This window comes from Macaca nemestrina, chromosome 7 (genome assembly GCF_043159975.1).
Source record: "Macaca nemestrina isolate mMacNem1 chromosome 7, mMacNem.hap1, whole genome shotgun sequence".
Taxonomy (NCBI): Eukaryota; Metazoa; Chordata; class Mammalia; order Primates; family Cercopithecidae; genus Macaca; species Macaca nemestrina.
In genome coordinates, this window is record NC_092131.1 from 77,921,412 (window position 1) to 77,939,162 (window position 17,751).

Consider the following 17,751-nt stretch of genomic DNA (forward strand, 5'->3'; position numbering starts at 1 on the left):
ATATTCACCATTAGAGCACCTATATTTACTTTAATGACATTTGGACTAAGAAAGTCTTTACCATGTCTTACCCATCACCTCTCTACTGGTCCTATATTTAGCTGCCTTTAAATAAATTGCCATTAAATCAATGATGATAAAGATAGCTAGTATTTATTGTGTACTTATTATTTGACAAGCTTAGTGCTGTGTTATATATATATATAACTTAGCCTACACAACATTTTATAAGATAGGTATTCCAATTACTCCATTTATAAATGAAGAAACTGAAGTATGAAATGTGAGGTTGCCTCCACTAGGTTGTACAGCTTGTAAGTGTTAGAGCCAGGACACTGGATGACAAAATTTACCTAGTTGATATTTAATAAATAAAAATTAGTATGTTAAAATTGACTGGGTTTGGGCAGTCTATTAAAATTAAGGAAATATGTGAAATTTTCATGTTTTACTTTTGTTGATTATGCTGTTTTCATTGGTTAATTCAATTCCTTAGTACATAAAATGATTGCCTGCTTAGCAAAAATCAAAGATAATACTAAATTGGTTAAACAGTAGGGTTTGCAATAACATTCAAATGTGTAAAAATTTTTTAAATAATTATCTTTGATTCTCATCTACATTTATGAATCTGTATTGTCACACATATATGTTAGGCATTAAAGATATTAGTGACCATAATACCTATGGAAGAGGGATAATACCAAATTAATCACCAATATGGGCAGAATAATAGGTGATAATGCTTATAACCTAGAGGAATTTAAAGTTTTGCATCATAAGTCCACATTCTTGGATAGATCAATGTCATCCATTAGGCTATGATTTTCTACTTTACTTTGGCTCTATTATTAATTTGCCCATCAATAGAAGCCAAGTCTATCTTCTGTGTGTTGGTTTTAGGGTTCTCCCAATCCCATTTAACAGTCAACAGGATGGGTCAGTGGAATACCTAGCCAGTCAGCAGAGTATAGTCGAACAGTTTTCAGCCAGGAGGTTGGCAGAGAGGTTGTGGGATATTCAGTGAATGACAATATCTCTCTGATAAAGATTCCAGTAATAGTTCCTTTCTCAGTCTTCCACATCACAGCAATTAGTAATTAGAATTTCATTAGTCACTTTCTCTCTGGTAGCTCAACTCCATACACAGTAATCTCCAAATATCACAGATGCATCCTTGTAACAAGTTGTTGGAGTGGATGCTGCCGCCAGAAAACAAATTGTCCTTTTAAAAGAAGTGTTATAGTAGAGTTTTATTAGAGTCTGGCAATGTAGAGGTTTCGACCACTAGATATGAAATAAAATACACATTGAATTTTTGTTTTTAGGACACTTGAGTAATTTATCATTAGGAAACATTGTTAAATCTTCTTTCTACTTAAAATATTTGATTACCCATGATAGACAATTTTTCCTCTTTTTGGCACGATCCTTATTTTTTCTAAAACTATTTGCTTTACCTATAATTCTCTGTGTTTGTTCTTCTCTGCATACCTTAAAGAGAAACAAGCACATATCCACCAGGTACAGTGGATCACACTTGTGATCTCAGCACTTTGGGAGGTCAAGGTGGGTAGATCATTGGAGGTCAGGAGTTTGAGACCAGCCTGGCCAACATGGCGAAACCCCGTCTTTACTGGAAAAAAAAAAAAAAGAAAATTAGCTGGGCATGGTGGCACGTGCCTATAATTGTAGCTGCTCAGGAGGCTGAGACATGAGAATCACTTGAACGTGGGAGGCAGAAGCTGCAGTGAGCCAAGATTGCGCCACTGTACTCCAGCCTGGGTGACAGAGTGAGACTCAGTCTCAAAACAAAACAAAAAACAAACGACAACAAAAAAGAGATAAGCACATATCTTGGATACATATAAGCAGATATGTGATTAATGAAACAGAATACCCACACATAATAATATCTCTTCTTTACAGAGATTCAAAACCAATAGAATATATAGATATGATTTATTATAAAGAATTGACTCACTTTGAATATGGAAGAAAAATATTTTAATCTCTAATATTGGAGAAGAATTTTATTCTTACTCTAAACATTTGCTTTAGGGCTGGATCAGTCCAGGACCAGAAGGAAGAGATGGCGTTCACCCCTAGATTCTCCAGATGTTAGTGCAATACCTGGAACAGATCACCATTGGTCAAAACTTAGATTCTCAATTTTTACTGCTTATTTTCATCCTGTTACTCATGGTTATGTCACCTGTCTCTCTCCCATGCATCCCTCCCTCTCCTATTTCACAATTATTTTCTTCAAAATACTCTTGCCTGGTGACTACATCCCCTACTTAGTCATCATAATTTTTATATAATATATATATTGTTTGTAATGTGTCATTTTCTTTTATACTGTTACATTATAAACATGCTGTGTTAAAATATGTTAAATTGGTTTAAACAAGTTTCCTTTTTAGATGCCTTTAATTTAGCTCAGATTGGTCTAAATCCACGAAGAACCATATATTAAACACTCTTGAATAGCTTCTATGAAAAGAAACTTAATTTATGATGTTTAGTATTATACATTATACAGTTTCTTTATTTTTCACTCAGTTCATCATGCTGTGAAAATTCATGAATATTTAACTATTAAATGAAATGCAAAATTTTCATTATCATTTTATTGAAAACTTGACATCTTAAAATACCATACATACTATTAGTATTCTAATGCATTGTCACCTTATTGAAAAATGCTGCTAAAAAACAATACAGCCATTCAGAAAAAAAAATTTTGTCCGCCCAAGGCTATTAACTATAGTTCTACACATACATTAGTGACAAATAAGTGAAGCAGCCAATGCTCACAAAAGATGTCACTAAAATGCTAGGAAACAACTGTAACCATAGAAACCATCTCACACTGCAATCTGAACATCTTTTGTCAGTGTGTGACTAGAAATGAGATGCTTAAAATCATTAGACTATCAAAAAATCTGAACATCTCTCCATTGAAATTTACATATTTAAATATTTTGAAACCTGCAAAAACTTCAACATGATACTTCTATAAAATATTGTTTCAGCGCCTAGCCCTCAACTATCAGTTTAGATATAACAACAAAAATTATACATGAAGACTTACAATTTTCCCCCCTCTTTCTTTAGGTTACATGCATTGTCTGAGGAGCCTAAACAAACACCCGGGAGAACAGAGGTTAGCTCCCAGGGCTGTCTACCTTCCTGCTCTAATCTTCACAATGGTGCCATTCTTCACCTTTCCTTTCTCTCTTGAACAATCACTGGCTTAAATTGTACCTATTCCAGCAAGACAGGTTTGCAGGTTTCATAAGCCTTCATGACAGTAAGTACAAAATTGTCTTAGATAATGAGATATTTAAATAAAGAATTTGACAAACCAGTGTAGGAGAGCGTGAGTTTGGATGAATGTGGAACAGCCTCTGCAACCTTGGATATAGAACTGAGTTTTTTCCCTTGTCTTCATCTTCTCAGAAACTCCTGAAAGGTCTGGTTATTTAGCTGAATGCTCTGTGTTTAAGGGGCAGTGGAAGCCATTTTCCTTGAAACCTCCCTTGGAAACTAAAGGTTAAGAAGCTCCTTGAGCAGCCTGGATTATGGAGACTTTAAATATTTCTAAATTGTTCTCCCTACCTCTTTCAGTCACCATTCTGAAAATATTTATGGAGTACCCATAATGTGCTAGGCACTGTTTTAGGCACATGGGGGCACAGCAGTAAACAAAACAACGTTCACTGCCTGTGGTGCTTACATCTTAGCAGGAAGAGACAAACAGGAGATAATTAACAGAACAAGTACATAAGAAGTCTATAGTATAGTAGTTTTGAGTACCTACCACATGCCGGTCATTGTTCTAGGCTTTTGGGACCTAGCACTGGATTAGACAGGCATGACCCCTGCTCTTCTGGAGCTTTCATTCTGAAGAAATCATAAGGAAGTATTTAGCAAATGCATGAATGCATAAATGGAGTGCTTCATCTCTGAGACTTCATCATTGTGATCATGGATGGAGGGAGCATCTCCAAGCCCCCTCCGTGTTGTCAGCAGTCGACGTGACATAAACAAGGAAGTTCCGTGGAGCAACCCTCAGTGGTTGACCATGTATCTAAAAGACAGTGTCCACTTCCCTATTCCTTTCTTGTCATTATATATTTTTTTCTGATTTCCAAATCCTCTTTTCCTCTTTTTTTTTTTTTTTAGAAAATGAAATCCCTGTCCTTCATGAACAGTTAATTTCTATTTGCTCACTGCCAAATAACAATAGTTTTTTTCCATAAATATCCATAAATCAAGCTTATCAGAGAGTTAATCATGTAATATGTAAAATATATATATAGATGTACAAAGTGAAACACATACACACACCATCTTTTTGAATACTTACTGTGTACTGGGCACCATTTAAAAATATTATTTAAGCCTTAAGAGAGATTGCTGAGATGGGCATTATGATCTTCATTTTTCAGGTAGGAAAACTGAGATTAGCATAATACACTAATTGGCCCAAGGAGACATGGCTAGTGTCTGGTATTGCTGGGACCTAAACATGAACCCATAAGACTTTAAGGGCTATGCTTTTCACCACCACTTTTAAGTCATGCAGGGAGAAAGGTCCTTCTCCCCAACCCACCATGTGCCCCAAGAGGACTCTCCCAAGGGACAAGGCCTGTACTTTGTCATGGTGGTCACAGGGCTTCTACACTCTGTGTGGGTGGCTCCTTTTGACTCACCACATTCCAATCTCTTCTAGACACAGCTGTGCAGCCTCCACGAGCCCCAGTGTGCACCATGTTCATCTGCAGCTGAGCATACAGAGATGGGGTTAGGAGTCAGGTGAAAGGGGGAAAGTTTCTACGGGCCGTTCATTTTATTTTTATATTTATTTATTTATTTATTGAGACAGAGTCTCGCTCTGTCGCCCAGACTGGAGTGCAGTGGCGCGATCTCCGCTCACTGAAAGCTCCACCTCCCTGGTTCACGCCATTCTCCTGCCTCAGCCTCCCGAGTAGCAGGGACTACAGGCGCCCGCCACCACACCCAGCTAATTTTTTGTATTTTTAGCAGAGATGGGGTTTCACCGCGTTAACCAGGATGGTCTCGATCTCCTGACCTTGTGATCTGCCCACCTCGGCCTCCCAAAGTGCTGGGATTACAGGCGTGAGTCACCACGCCCGGCCCAGGCTGTTTAATAATGACCTCCTGTACACAAATGTTTAGTATCTTATGACCTCCTGTACACGAATGTTTAGTATCTTAAAGTTGTAAGGGACCACGAGGAAATCTAACTCCTTCATTTTATTGATGTGTATATAACTGGCGATTTAGAGTTGACATGGATTGCCTAATTATTTCACTAGCCAGGTAGCAGCAGTAGAACCAGGTATGAACCCAGGAATTGTCTCCCAAGTACGTACTCTTTTAAGAATAAACTGGCTCCTCTGCGTGTTTCCTGTGTGCATGTGTATGTACAAATATGCAGAGATGATCAGCACACTCACACATACACATGTACTCTCTGTATATATTGAGAGTTCTCTGTATGCTTACATTTGATTTCCAGTATAATTTTTCTTCTGGAATGTCAACTTTGTTTCTCATCTGTTTTATTTTACAGTTATTTAAACTTCCAACTGTAATGTCACAAGCAACCTTGACTCATGGGAGGGCACCAGAGGAGGAACTAAATGACTTTGCGTCTCACTCACCAAGGCCTCCACTTCTCCCCACCCCCTCAGTCCCTCCCACAGAGCTGACACTGTTGTTACACTTCAAACCATTCCAAACCCCCACGGTGAGAAACAGGGCTGTGCAGATTCACCTGAGAGTATGAATTCATGAGTGTTTCCTAATCTATATGTTGTATATCTGCGTACATGTATATATATTCTGCATATAAATAAAATATGCATCCAGTTCAAGGGCCCACACATGGAATTCTCTTTTCCCTTCAAAGTACAAGTGTGCTATGAAATAGTTACTCTATGTTTTCAGAAAATAGAGAAGACAATGATACTGAGTTTTTTAAAAGTCTGATAAGTGAACAAAACCACAAAAATATAATAAAAATGGCACAGCAACTTACTTGTTGCCCTTCTAGTCAAGAGAAGCCTTCGATTTCGTTTCTCAATCACCAAAATGATATGGAATCTAAAATATAAGTGTTTTTTATCCACATTGCAGTCTAATATCCAGCTGTTTGCTTTTCTTCCAGCACCCTGCTGCCCACCCCCCCTTGCCCTGAGGGCAGGAAGCACTATTAATCATTCTTCTGTTCAGTATAGAACTGGATTCTTCTCTGTGCCACAGGCCCCCAGGGCAGGGGGGAAACCTGCTTAGGCAGACCACCCAGGATTTCACAGAAAAGTGGTCAGTCTGAATGCAGGTGGTTGGTCTCCTGCTCAGGTTTCTGTTAAGACCCATTAGCTGAGCTGTAATGGGCACTTAGGACTTTTAACTCCTTCTTTCCCAAGTCTTCGAGACATTAAAGCATTGTATGCCCCTCCCTCTCTCTCTCTCTCTCTCTCTCTCTCTCTCTCTCTCTCTGTGTGTGTGTGTGTGTGTGTGTGTGTGTGTATGTATGTATTCCAGGGGAAATACTGCTACCACCGCAGAGTCTCGGGGACCAGCAGCTCTGGTTCTGATGAGAGAACACCATCCAGAAAAAAGCCATGGCTAGGATCTAAGTCAGGGCCAAGAAATTCCAGCAGGCACCTATTAGAAAACTAGGGAGTGCCCTGAATACTGCAACTGAAGATTGAGCTGATTTTTAGGGACTTAGGGAAGACTCGCCTGAGATCCCAAGGGCTTCCCCATCAATTTTGCAATGATTGAAAAATTACCATTACAACTTTGTTCCTTTTGCTTAAGATTTTATCACCTGTAAGAAGGCAAGTACCCTCAGGAAAATCAGCGTATTAAGCCTTATGAATTAAGTAAAACTTTGAAGAAAGAGTTGGTCCGACTCATCCTATAGTTTTGACAGAAGGAGTAAAAATGTAAGGAGGGGATAGAGTAAGGGCAGGTGGAGGCATCAACAATAGAGGGAAAGGAGGAAGGAGGGGAGGCTGGATTTGCTGAAAACACTTCTCATTGTTAGTAAAGATGATGATAATTCAAGGATTTTATCTGAGGGGTGGAGGAGGGGAAGGGAAGAATGGGGGTCCAGAGGGAGAGAAAGAGAGAGATTGATATTGTTTCCAGCAGCGAATCTGTAGGGATCTGCAGCAACGTCAGTTATTGCCTCCTCAGAAGAAAGAATTCAACTGAGAGGCATAAGGCAGAGTGAGAGACCGAGGCAAGTTTTAGGGCAGGAGTGAAAGTTTATGCAAAAGCTTTAGAGCAGGAATGGAAGGAAGAAAAGTACACGTGGAAGAGGGCCAAGTGGGCAACTTGAGAGACTCGAGTGCACGGTTTGACTTTTGACTTGGGCTCTTATATGTTGGCATGCTTCTGGGGTTGCGTCCCTGATTCTTCCCTGGGGGTGGGTTGTCCTCATGCACAGTGGCCTGCCAGCACTTGGGAGGGGAGCATGCACAGTGTGTTTACTGGAGTTGGGCACATGCTCACTTGAGGCTTTTTTCCCTTACCAGTTGAGTGTTACCAGTGAAACTCTGTCATTTTGCCTCTTAGTGGACATGCTTGAGCACACTCATCCAGCTCCTGAGATCTTATCTGGAAGCTGCTGATCACCAGTTTCAGGTGTTTCTATATATTGGGAGACTGCCTTACCCTGGTGCCATCTGTGACCAATTATTATTTTAGAGAGACAGCGTAACAACTACCTGACCAACACCTGATGGACACCTGACATTCCTGGTGAGGGGAGGGGGCCCTCTCCTGCCCTGTTACCTACTGTAACAATGCTTTAAATGCAAGCTCTAGGTAAGAAGGAGATGATGGTTTTCATAGAGTAGACACTAAGATAAGATAGAGGTTGATGTCATCATAGTAAAATTCTTGTTAATAATGCAGGTTGAAATCAATATTTTTGTTTTAAATTATCCAATTTCTTTCATGGCATCTTCTTTTTTTTTCCATTAACATCTTCAAGGATGTGCATGAAGCATGGAGACTAAGTAAATGTTGAATTGAAATTGAAATGCTGCTAAGCAATTTCTCTTAAAACTGTTCAGACAAAATTACTACCCTGACAAATGGGTCCAGGAACTCCTAATCCACAATTAAATGAAAGTGTTACAGGAAAGGGGTCCTGATCCAGACCCCAAGAGAGGGTTCTTGGATCTCGTGCAAGAAATAATTCAGGGCAAGTCCATAAAGCGAAAACAAATTTATTAGGAAAGTAAAGGAATAAAATAATAGCTATTCCATACACTTGGCCTTCCTGGCCAAGTCCCTTCATCAGCACCCTTAGGGCTGCTGGTTGCCCATTTTTATGATTATTTCTTGACAGTATGCTAAACAAGGGGTGGATGATTCATACCGCCCCTTTTTAGACCATATAAGGGCAACTTCCTGACGTTGCCATGGCATTTGTAAACGGCCATGGTGCTAGTGGGAGTGTAGCAGTGAGGACCACCAGAGGTCACTCTTGTCACCATCTTGGTTTTGGTGGGTGTCAGCTATTTTCTTTATGGTAACCTGTTTTATCAGCAAGCTCTTTATGACCTGCATCTTGTGCTGACTTCCCATCTCATCCTGTGACTTAGAATGCCTTAACCATCTGGGAATGCAAGCCAGTAGGTCTCAGCCTCATTTTACCTAGCCCCTACTCAAGATGGAGTTGCTCTGGTTCAAATGCCTCTGACAAAAGCATAGCTCTTTTCACTGGGTTTACTACCTTCTGGTAGTCAGAATCTTTCCCCTGTGCAGAGCATGGTTGTCATCTTCTGTACAGTTCCTCCACTTTTCAGTTAAGAACCTCTACATAGCCCACTGTCTCACATGAAGTCCTGTCCCTTCTGGCTTTCAGGTTTACTTTTCAGACTTAGTATCTTCTTTTAGACTTTTCTCAACTAATAAAAACTAACCATTGTTAGCATTGATAAAAACTAACCAAATGCAAAGGAAGGCCAGACACCTTCCTTTGCATTTCCTTACAACAGTTTTGAACCCAATACTTGAACATATGCTGAATAAGAGTGTGATTGCTACAGAGAGTTCTAAGACATAATTTACAGATGGCAGGGAGGAGATTTGGTGATGGAATAAATGAGGTAATTAGCTCTGGGAGAGGAGCTTGATTGCTGACACCAGCGTTCCTGACTTGAAGAACTGATTGAATGAAGCCTTCACCTACGGGGACAGAAACAGGAACCTAGGGATAGGGTATCATCCAGCTGTAACTGAAATGTAGAGTCATTTTGGGGCTAATTCTACAGTAGTTATTGAAACAGTACTGTCATATATACCCAGACCAATCTCTAAGTTTTGGTTCTGGTGTAACTCAAAATTACTCCAAAAATTCTGAGGACAAAAATGGTCATATATCTTATTTTTCTTCTGTAACCTGCATTTTCCTTTTGTGTCCACTCCTGGGAGTTTACACAGCCTGATAGAGATATAGGTCTGAATTCCCTGTCCAATCAGGATAAACCTGGGCTTTGGCGCCTGCAATTCTGCCTCGAATTCTGACTACTACACAGTGTGGTTGTTAACAAGCCCCACATAGACTGCAGTCATGATGATCCTTCCTGGCCAAGTCCCTTCATTGGCCCCCATGGTCCTCACATGGACGGTGGGCATCTTGGAGGGAGGATGGATGGCTCACCTTAGCTGAAGACGCCCAGGATCACTTTGGAATATCCCAGAGTCACAGATGTCCCTCAAGGCATCCAACACTGCAGGCATATGCATCAGAGATAATCTAGTCTCAGCCCCTCCTGCTAAGCCGAAACACCTATCTCTCTGTTACATGGATCTGTCCTCAGGAGTTGGAAAAGTTTTTCTTCTCAACCCCTGAAACACAGAAGGTTCCCTGACATCCCCCTCTTTGACAATAAAGCCAGATGTCAGATTTCCCAAGAGAGGCTTCAATCCTGCCCATCATCGTTTCTGAAGATGGGAGGGGAAGCTAAATCTTGTGGCTCAAAGGTGAATTATCCTTATAAAAATCATCAAGAAAACTTTTCAGTAACTTTTCCCACTTTAGCTTAGGGAAAAAGTCCAAATTTCAACAGACCATCCTTCTATTTTAGATACCCCCAGGGGCAATTTTGTGAAGACTACCTGGAGGTTCCTCTGATGGCACTTGTATATAAAATACATTTAAAGTGCTTCGGTTAAGAATGGTGTGAGCCGGCGCTTCGCTGTTTTAGTGGCTCTTTATAAGAATGACTGATTGGCCGGGCGCGGTGGCTCAAGCCTGTTATCCCAGCACTTTGGGAGGCTGAGACGGGCGGATCACAAGGTCAGGAGATCGAGACCATCCTGGCTAACCCGGTGAAACCCCGTCTCTACTAAAAAATACAAAAAACTAGCCGGGAGAGGTGGCGGGCGCCTGTAGTCCCAGCTACTCGGGAGGCTGAGGCAGGAGAATGACGTGAACCCGGGAGGCGGAGCTTGCAGTGAGCTGAGATCCGGCTACTGCACTCCAGCCCGGGCGACAGAGTGAGACTCCGTCTCAAAAAAAAAAAAAAATTTTTAGTCAGAAGAGATTTAGAGATAGATATAGTTTGGATATTTGTCCCGACCCAAATCTCATGTTGAACTGTAATCCCCAATGCTGGAGGTGGGGACCGGTGGGAGGCGGTTGGATCGTGGGGGCAGATCTCTCATGGCTTGGTACCAGTGAGTTCTGGTAAGACCTGGTCATTTAAAAGTGTATGGCACCTCCCCCAAGACAAACCGTCTCTCTTTCTTGCTTCTACTTTCGCCATGTGATGTGCCTACTCCCACTTTGCCTTCCACCATGAGTAAAAGCTCCATGAGGCCTTCCCAGAAGCAGATGCCAGCACTATGCTTCCTGTACAGCCTGCACAACTGTGAGCTAATTTAACTTCTTTTCTTATAAATTGCCCAATCTCAGGCATTTCTTTATAGCAATCCAAGAGTGGCCTAATACAGAGATTATCTAATCCAGGATAAGTCTAGAAAATACACTTTAAAGTAACTAATTTCCCTTCCATGTCAGACATCACGAATGAATCACAGAACTCTTTCCTGATGAGCCCTTATTCAACCTCGCAATCCTTTCCAATTTAACACACCAGGAAGACACTCCCAATTGATCAGAATTGGCAAGCAAGTTGAAGCTTATTTGCTACCCAGATCTAGTGTGTGTGCACATGTGCACAAGAGAGAGAGAGACAGAGAGAGAGAGAGGAAAGAAGGGAGGAAGGGGCCGGGCGCGGTGGCTCAAGCCTGTAATCACAGCACTTTGGGAGGCCGAGACGGGTGGATCACGAGGTCAGGAGATCGAGACTATGCTGGCTAACACGGTGAAACCCCGTCTCTACTAAAAAATACAAAAAAAACCCCAAAAAAAACAAAACCAAAAACAAAAACTAGCCGGGCGAGGTGGCGGGCTCCTATAGTCCCAACTACTCGGGAGGCTGAGGCAGGAGAATGGCGTGAACCCGGGAGATGGAGCTTGCAGTGAGCTGAGATCCGGCCACTGCACTCCAGCCTGGGCGACAGAGCGAGACTCCGTCTCCATTAAAAAAAAAAAAAAAAAAAGGAGGAAGGAAGGAAGAAAGGAAGAGGAAAGGGGAAGTGCTTTATTTGTTACGGTCATATAGGTAGTAACTATAAGAGGCAGACCTATGTGTTGTCCAAAGTGTTTTGATTTCATTGAGAGTTTCTGTTATGCCAGTCGTTAACCTTTTTATTAATTAATGTGAATAGTTTTTGCTTCACAGAGCTTGTATTGTAAAATAAATTCCCCTTAGAAAGCAACCTATAAGTTTCACTGTTGTCCCATATAGTGGATCTGAACCTTATTAGAATGAAAGGAAATTTGCAGCCCTTTAATTTCCAAGCAACTTTTGTATCTATCCCACTGGGAACAGGGCTAATAATCCCACAGACTCACTTACAAGCTGAGGAGTGATGGTGTGACTAGGCTGCAGTTTTTAATGTTCATGTGTGCCTAAATCCCAGATGAACTCAACTCTAAACTTTCTGCTGTCTCAATAGAGAGGCTGAAAGCAGGTCAAGTGTGTGGACTCATCATTCAGCTATTTTGGAATAAATTGTCCACTTAGGCTGCATCTACATAATGCTACATCAACTCATTGAAAAATGAAAAATTAGGTCAGCCACCTAGCTATTTTGATATCTAATGAAAAGTCATCCGTGTGTCCCTTTTGAGTTTTAGGCATAAACCAATGAAATCCATTATCTGTAGTATGTAGACACAACAAATACTGTCAAGATCCCTGATCCAATAATAATACATGACACTTAATGGGTACTTTCACATGCCACACTGAATGCTATGTCTTAGCACTGTAAATATATTATCTTATTTAACCATCACAATAGCCCTATGAGGCAAATTTTCTTTTCTCAACTTCAGACAAGAGAAATTAGATGCATATTTATCTTTCTTCTTTATTAAAATATGGATTATATATTTAATAAAGCTAGATATTCTTGTATGCTGTGGTCAATGTAAGCCTGAGGAGTTTCTATTAGAAAATGGATGAAATCATAGGTTCTTGTCCCATACCGCCATTGCTTTGACTTATCAAATTCTTTACAGTAAAAAGTGAATTTAGAAAAACAGCCCAGCGATCTAGAATACTGAGATCACTCAGGGTAATTGAGACCTTGGTGGAGTTAGGCCTCTTTATCTTGAGTCTTCCATTTCCTGACACCTCTTAATGGCTTGAGGCCACAGGGATAGAATGTAGACCCTGTTGGTCTTTCATTCAGCTCAAACCTAGAGGAGCTGTGCAGTTGATGAAAGATGGAGGGACAGTTCAGATGTTTCTACCTGCCAAGATCATCCATAAAAGGTACATAATCCAGGAAAATTATATTACATCTTGCCAATTCTTTGACCTTTTTAAATACGCATGAAATGACAAAATTAAACAAGAAGGAGGATGTCTTGAAGGGGAAATGAAGTCAAAAGTTGTCAGTCAATAAGCAATTTAAGAGGAGGGACATGTTAGGAAGCTATGAAAATATACTCTGTCATTTTGCCTTGGTGATAATAGAGGAAGTGGTAGGTTGATTGTGAGTATGCGTGAGTGTCAAGTCATTTTAATATCTAAGGATAAACTCCATCATTTACTCCAACCAGTTGCCTCCTTGAATCAGTAATATGTCCTTATAGATGCCTCTCCAAAGTTTGGAGATCAGCTAATAGCTGTGCACTCCCCTCTTCCTCAACTCTGTATTTTGGACATAGACACATCTACATGACAAGTTTCTTCCTTGGTCAGGGCATGGGAACAGTGCTATGAGTAGAGATTTGTTTTAGCACATAAGGCTTATATGAGATGGCACATAAAGCCATCTCTCCAGGTCCGTGCTTTGGGCATGGGGGTGGGGATAGTGATAAGTATGTGTGCATGCACAGAGGAGTTATCAGGGCCAAAAGATGCAAATGAAAGAGAAGAAAGAGCAAGCATGTAGCACAGAAAGTGGAAATACCACAGGAAGTAAAAACTAGAAAAGAACCTTTTAACATTGAGGTTGATGCCTAAGAAATATTTGGCAAAGATAATTGGCGAGGAGAAATAGACAAAAGTCTTTCTTTCCTTTCCAGGTCAAACCAACTCCCTCCTAACATCTGAGAGATGCAGAAGGTATTGCCCACAGTATGGGCTTCTTTAGACATTTGGAAAACCTTGGCTTTCAGCTCCCTGTCATGAATGAACCAAGGATCAAAATGCATCAGCAAGGTAAGAATGATGAATGCAAACATGGATGTTTAGAACTCAGATGCAGATTGTAATATTGATGCAGATTAATCATCCGGAAAGTCAGAGGGGGCTGCTAATACCACCGTGTTCAAAAAACTTTGTCTCAGCAGCCAGTTTGCTTCAAGTGCAGTTGTGATTCATTTGTCAAGAGATTTAGACCCTGGCTAATGGAAAAAGAGCAGACAGGAAGTACAATTAAGGTTAACAAATAAAAATGTCTTAAGTGCTTTATCATCTAAAAAAATAGCTTAATAATCTATATATTGATTGAACTTAGTTTGGTTTAACTTTGCCAAATATTGATATCATCTTTGATTCACTGATGCTATATGATGCTACAGTTTTTCCATCATAGGTCCATGTTCTTTTTGGTGAAATAAATGTTCCTTTTTGGTAGTTATTACTCAGTTATCTTTTCTGTATTCACTGTTTTTCTCATCGTGAAGTTCAACCACTGGAGATTTCACTGACATCCAACTGCAATCATAGTCATTGGAGGATGGAAATAATTAAACTAGATTATATTCATATTTCATATCTTTTTATAACTTTATATACTTTAATACACCCACAGCGACAGGTAAAAGTGAGTCAAGATTTCATAAAGAGGCATTTCACATTATGTCTAATTGAAAATGCAAAATTAAAAGTGGGTTTTAGCGGTAAAACAACATTAGAACAGAGGCCTTGGCATACGAATGAGTTTACTCAGAAAAATGCATAAACAAACCTATTGTTTAATATTATAAAATCCATTTCCTTTTATTTTTGTTGAGGCTGAGGAAGGAAAAGGATATTTACTAGTTGTGTAAGCTTGGAAAAAATCTCTTAGTGTTCAGGGCTTGAGTTTTCTCACCTGTGAAATGAAGAGATTGGATTAGATTATGTTAGTATATCCTCTAGTTTTAAATTTCCATGATTGTCCTAGAAATCACAGAAACAGTCTGCACAAGAGCTGAGTGTCCTCAAAGGAAAGAAAGTTTTCAAAAGATGCCTCATCTTAATTCATGATGTTCATTGTTTTTCTTATTCTGTTGTAGTGATTGAAATATCCATGTCCATAAAGAAGAGAATCACTTTCCCTTGGACAGAGCTTGACAAAGTACTCAACCTTTATTTAGTTCCCTAAGTAGCATGGCATATGACATGTGAGAGGACTTGGACATTTCACAATCATATTATCCTAAAGGCAACCATAGCTACCTAAGTATGCGTTTTTGAGCACAGGGAGTAAGAAATATGTGAGTTTAGAGAGTTTGGCAAACAGGGAAGCCAGCTCATAAAGAGTCTTATATGCTCTAAGAGAGTGGCTTAGATCTCTTAACACTGTATTATGAAGGTGATGAAAGCCATCAAGAACTTTTAATGAGGAGAGGGGTAGTAAGAAATAAATTATGTGATTTGTATTTTAGAGAGAAAACTCTGGCATAAAGTAGAAAATGAATGGGTGTAGGGATAGCCCACAATCAGCATGATCGATTAAGATGTATGGACGTAGTCCAGGCAGATGAGAAGAAAACAAAAGCAGGGTCAGTGGAAATCTAGAGAGGAGGGTGAACACAATAGTAGTTTAGTAAGGAGAAGATTAGGGAAAGATGGAAGTCGAAGATGACCTTCAGGTTTGTCTTGAGAAACTGGGGAGATGATGAATGTTTGAATAGAGAAAATAATGAGCTTGATTTTATGCATGATGAGTGAAATTGTATCAGGAATGATCACAGGGGAGGAGTAGAGGAAGGAGGGGAAATGTTAACTTTAGAGCAGAGGGAGAAAAAGGATTCCAATAAGAGAAGGTGGAGGCCTCCTAGATGAGGCTTTGGGCTCTCTCTGCTGCCCTTGACTCATTCAGTTGATTAAACAGATTGCCTCTTCATACTTAAGGTGTTTATGGCATGGGAGAGACAGAGAGAAACAATCACACCATCATTAGATGAGATGACATCATGATTCTCACCATATTCCTGATGCCACACATGACACCTGACAAATGGTAAGCCACACTATGGTTGTTGAATGAATGGATAAATTCATTAATGAAGTTCTATAGTAAGAGTACGTAAAACGTGATATGGGACCATGGAGGAAACAGTGGGCTATTTTTGAGTAGAGAGTCAGATAATATTTCACAGAAAAGGTGGCAAAGAACGGTTGAGAAACAACTGAAGCAAAGGGAGCAGCATTTGTAAAGTCATGTTCATAGAAAAGTGAATCTTTCCTTTATCTCGAGCTGTGGAGGAAGAAGGCGGTGTTGACCTCTATTTTAGAATGGATTATCATATAGGGATCTTTTTTTATCTTAAACGCATTCTTGAAAATATCTCTATTTCACGTTTTGTAGAATAACTATATTATTAGGCTTTGTGCATAAAATAAACAGAAGTGGCATGCACAGTTTCCTCACTTAAATCAAACAGGGAAAATAATTCAACTACGTTATTCTGTCAATCAGTGAGTAAATGATGTAATGATGCTCTTATGTGAACAACAGCATCAACACTGATGAGTAAACCCTGATAATACTTAAAGACTTTACTTTTGGAATGAATAAATGTGGAATAAAGTAGGTTTTGTAAACTACTATCAATTTTTTGAATAAACTGTAGAACAGAACAATCATAAGTATACATCTTTTCAGTCTTCTTCTTTTCCACCTTCGCAGACTATGGTCCAGAACCCTGTGCTACAGTATCAACTGATCTCTTATTGTAATTTATGTATTAAAAGGCAGTATTTCCTAGATTTTTTTGGTCACATATGTCCCCTTCTTTAATCAAACATGTTTAATATGTCCTATGCATCAAATATAATGTCATGTATCATGAGTAATATCATACTCTAGCAATATGATTTTTTTTTTTTTTTTTTTTTGAGACGAAGTCTCACTCTGTCGCCGAGGCTGGAGTGCAGTGGCACGATATCGGCTCACTGCAAGCTCGGCCTCCCGGGTTCACACCATTCTTCTGCCTCAGCCTCCTGAGTAGCTGGGACTATAGGCGCCCGCCACCTCGCCCAGCTAATTTTTTGTATATTTAGTGGAGACGGGGTTTCACTCTGTTACCCAGGATGGTCTTGATCTCCTGACCTCGTGATCCGCCCGCCTCGGCCAGCAATATGATATATAATATTATCATAGTATCAATTTGATGCATAGGTCATATTAAAGGAGCTTGCAGACCAGGAGGAGAAACAAAATTTACCCAAATGAACAATAAGAAGCAATAAACAACCAAATTTTAAAGAAATAAGTTCTCATTTTAGCTGCTTGTCTCACATTGATAACAAAAACTTCATTATGCCCAAGAGCCTGGTATGCACATCTGAGAAATTTAAACTTTATTCACCTTCTGCTGTCATATCTCTACTTATACTCTGATGTTTATTCCAACATAGTTGCTTTTAAGGACACTTTGAGAAGCCTTCAATTCAACAAATATTAAATTTTTTGTACCAGTCACCTTGCCAGTTAGTTTGGAGGATTCTGAGATGAAAAAGACAAAGGCCCTGCCCTCAAGGTGATTTATTTGGGAATGGGAAGAGTAGGGGTAGGTTGGGAGCTAGACAATGTTACAAATGACTATGCTGTAGGTGGAGTAAGTTAAGGATTACAGAAGTCAAAATGCTTTGGTGGAAAACAAGAGTTTCTCAACGCAGCAGACAAAATAGTAGTAAGAACTTTCTATGTATTAGGTTGCAGGGGAAATAAAAAGGCAGAGAACATAGCTATTCACAAAGTCTTCAAAGAAATAACATCATGTCAGCTTTCAACTTACTGTTACAGAGCATTGTTTCATATCTTTGAAAGGCCAAGGAAGTCAGTAGTGTGTTTTCCTATCCACTGAGCTCAGGATGCTGGGCAATTGTCCCTCTTGTTTGAAACTTAAGTACAGATGGTCCCTGACTTATGACAGTTAGACTTAATGATTTTTCA

The 17,751-nt window shown here is 39.8% G+C and overlaps 1 long non-coding RNA gene across 1 annotated transcript in view; it reads left to right on the forward strand.

Moving 5' to 3' along the window:
- The first annotated feature begins 3,125 nt into the window (after window positions 1-3,125).
- LOC105477918 (uncharacterized) overlaps window positions 3,126-17,751 on the forward strand; it is a 136,333-nt gene continuing 121,707 nt past the window's right edge. Inside the window, exons 1-3 of the long non-coding RNA XR_011625376.1 lie at window positions 3,126-3,316; window positions 13,667-13,802; window positions 15,705-15,813. This is a non-coding gene — a long non-coding RNA (uncharacterized lncRNA). The remainder of the gene's footprint in view (window positions 3,317-13,666; window positions 13,803-15,704; window positions 15,814-17,751) is intronic.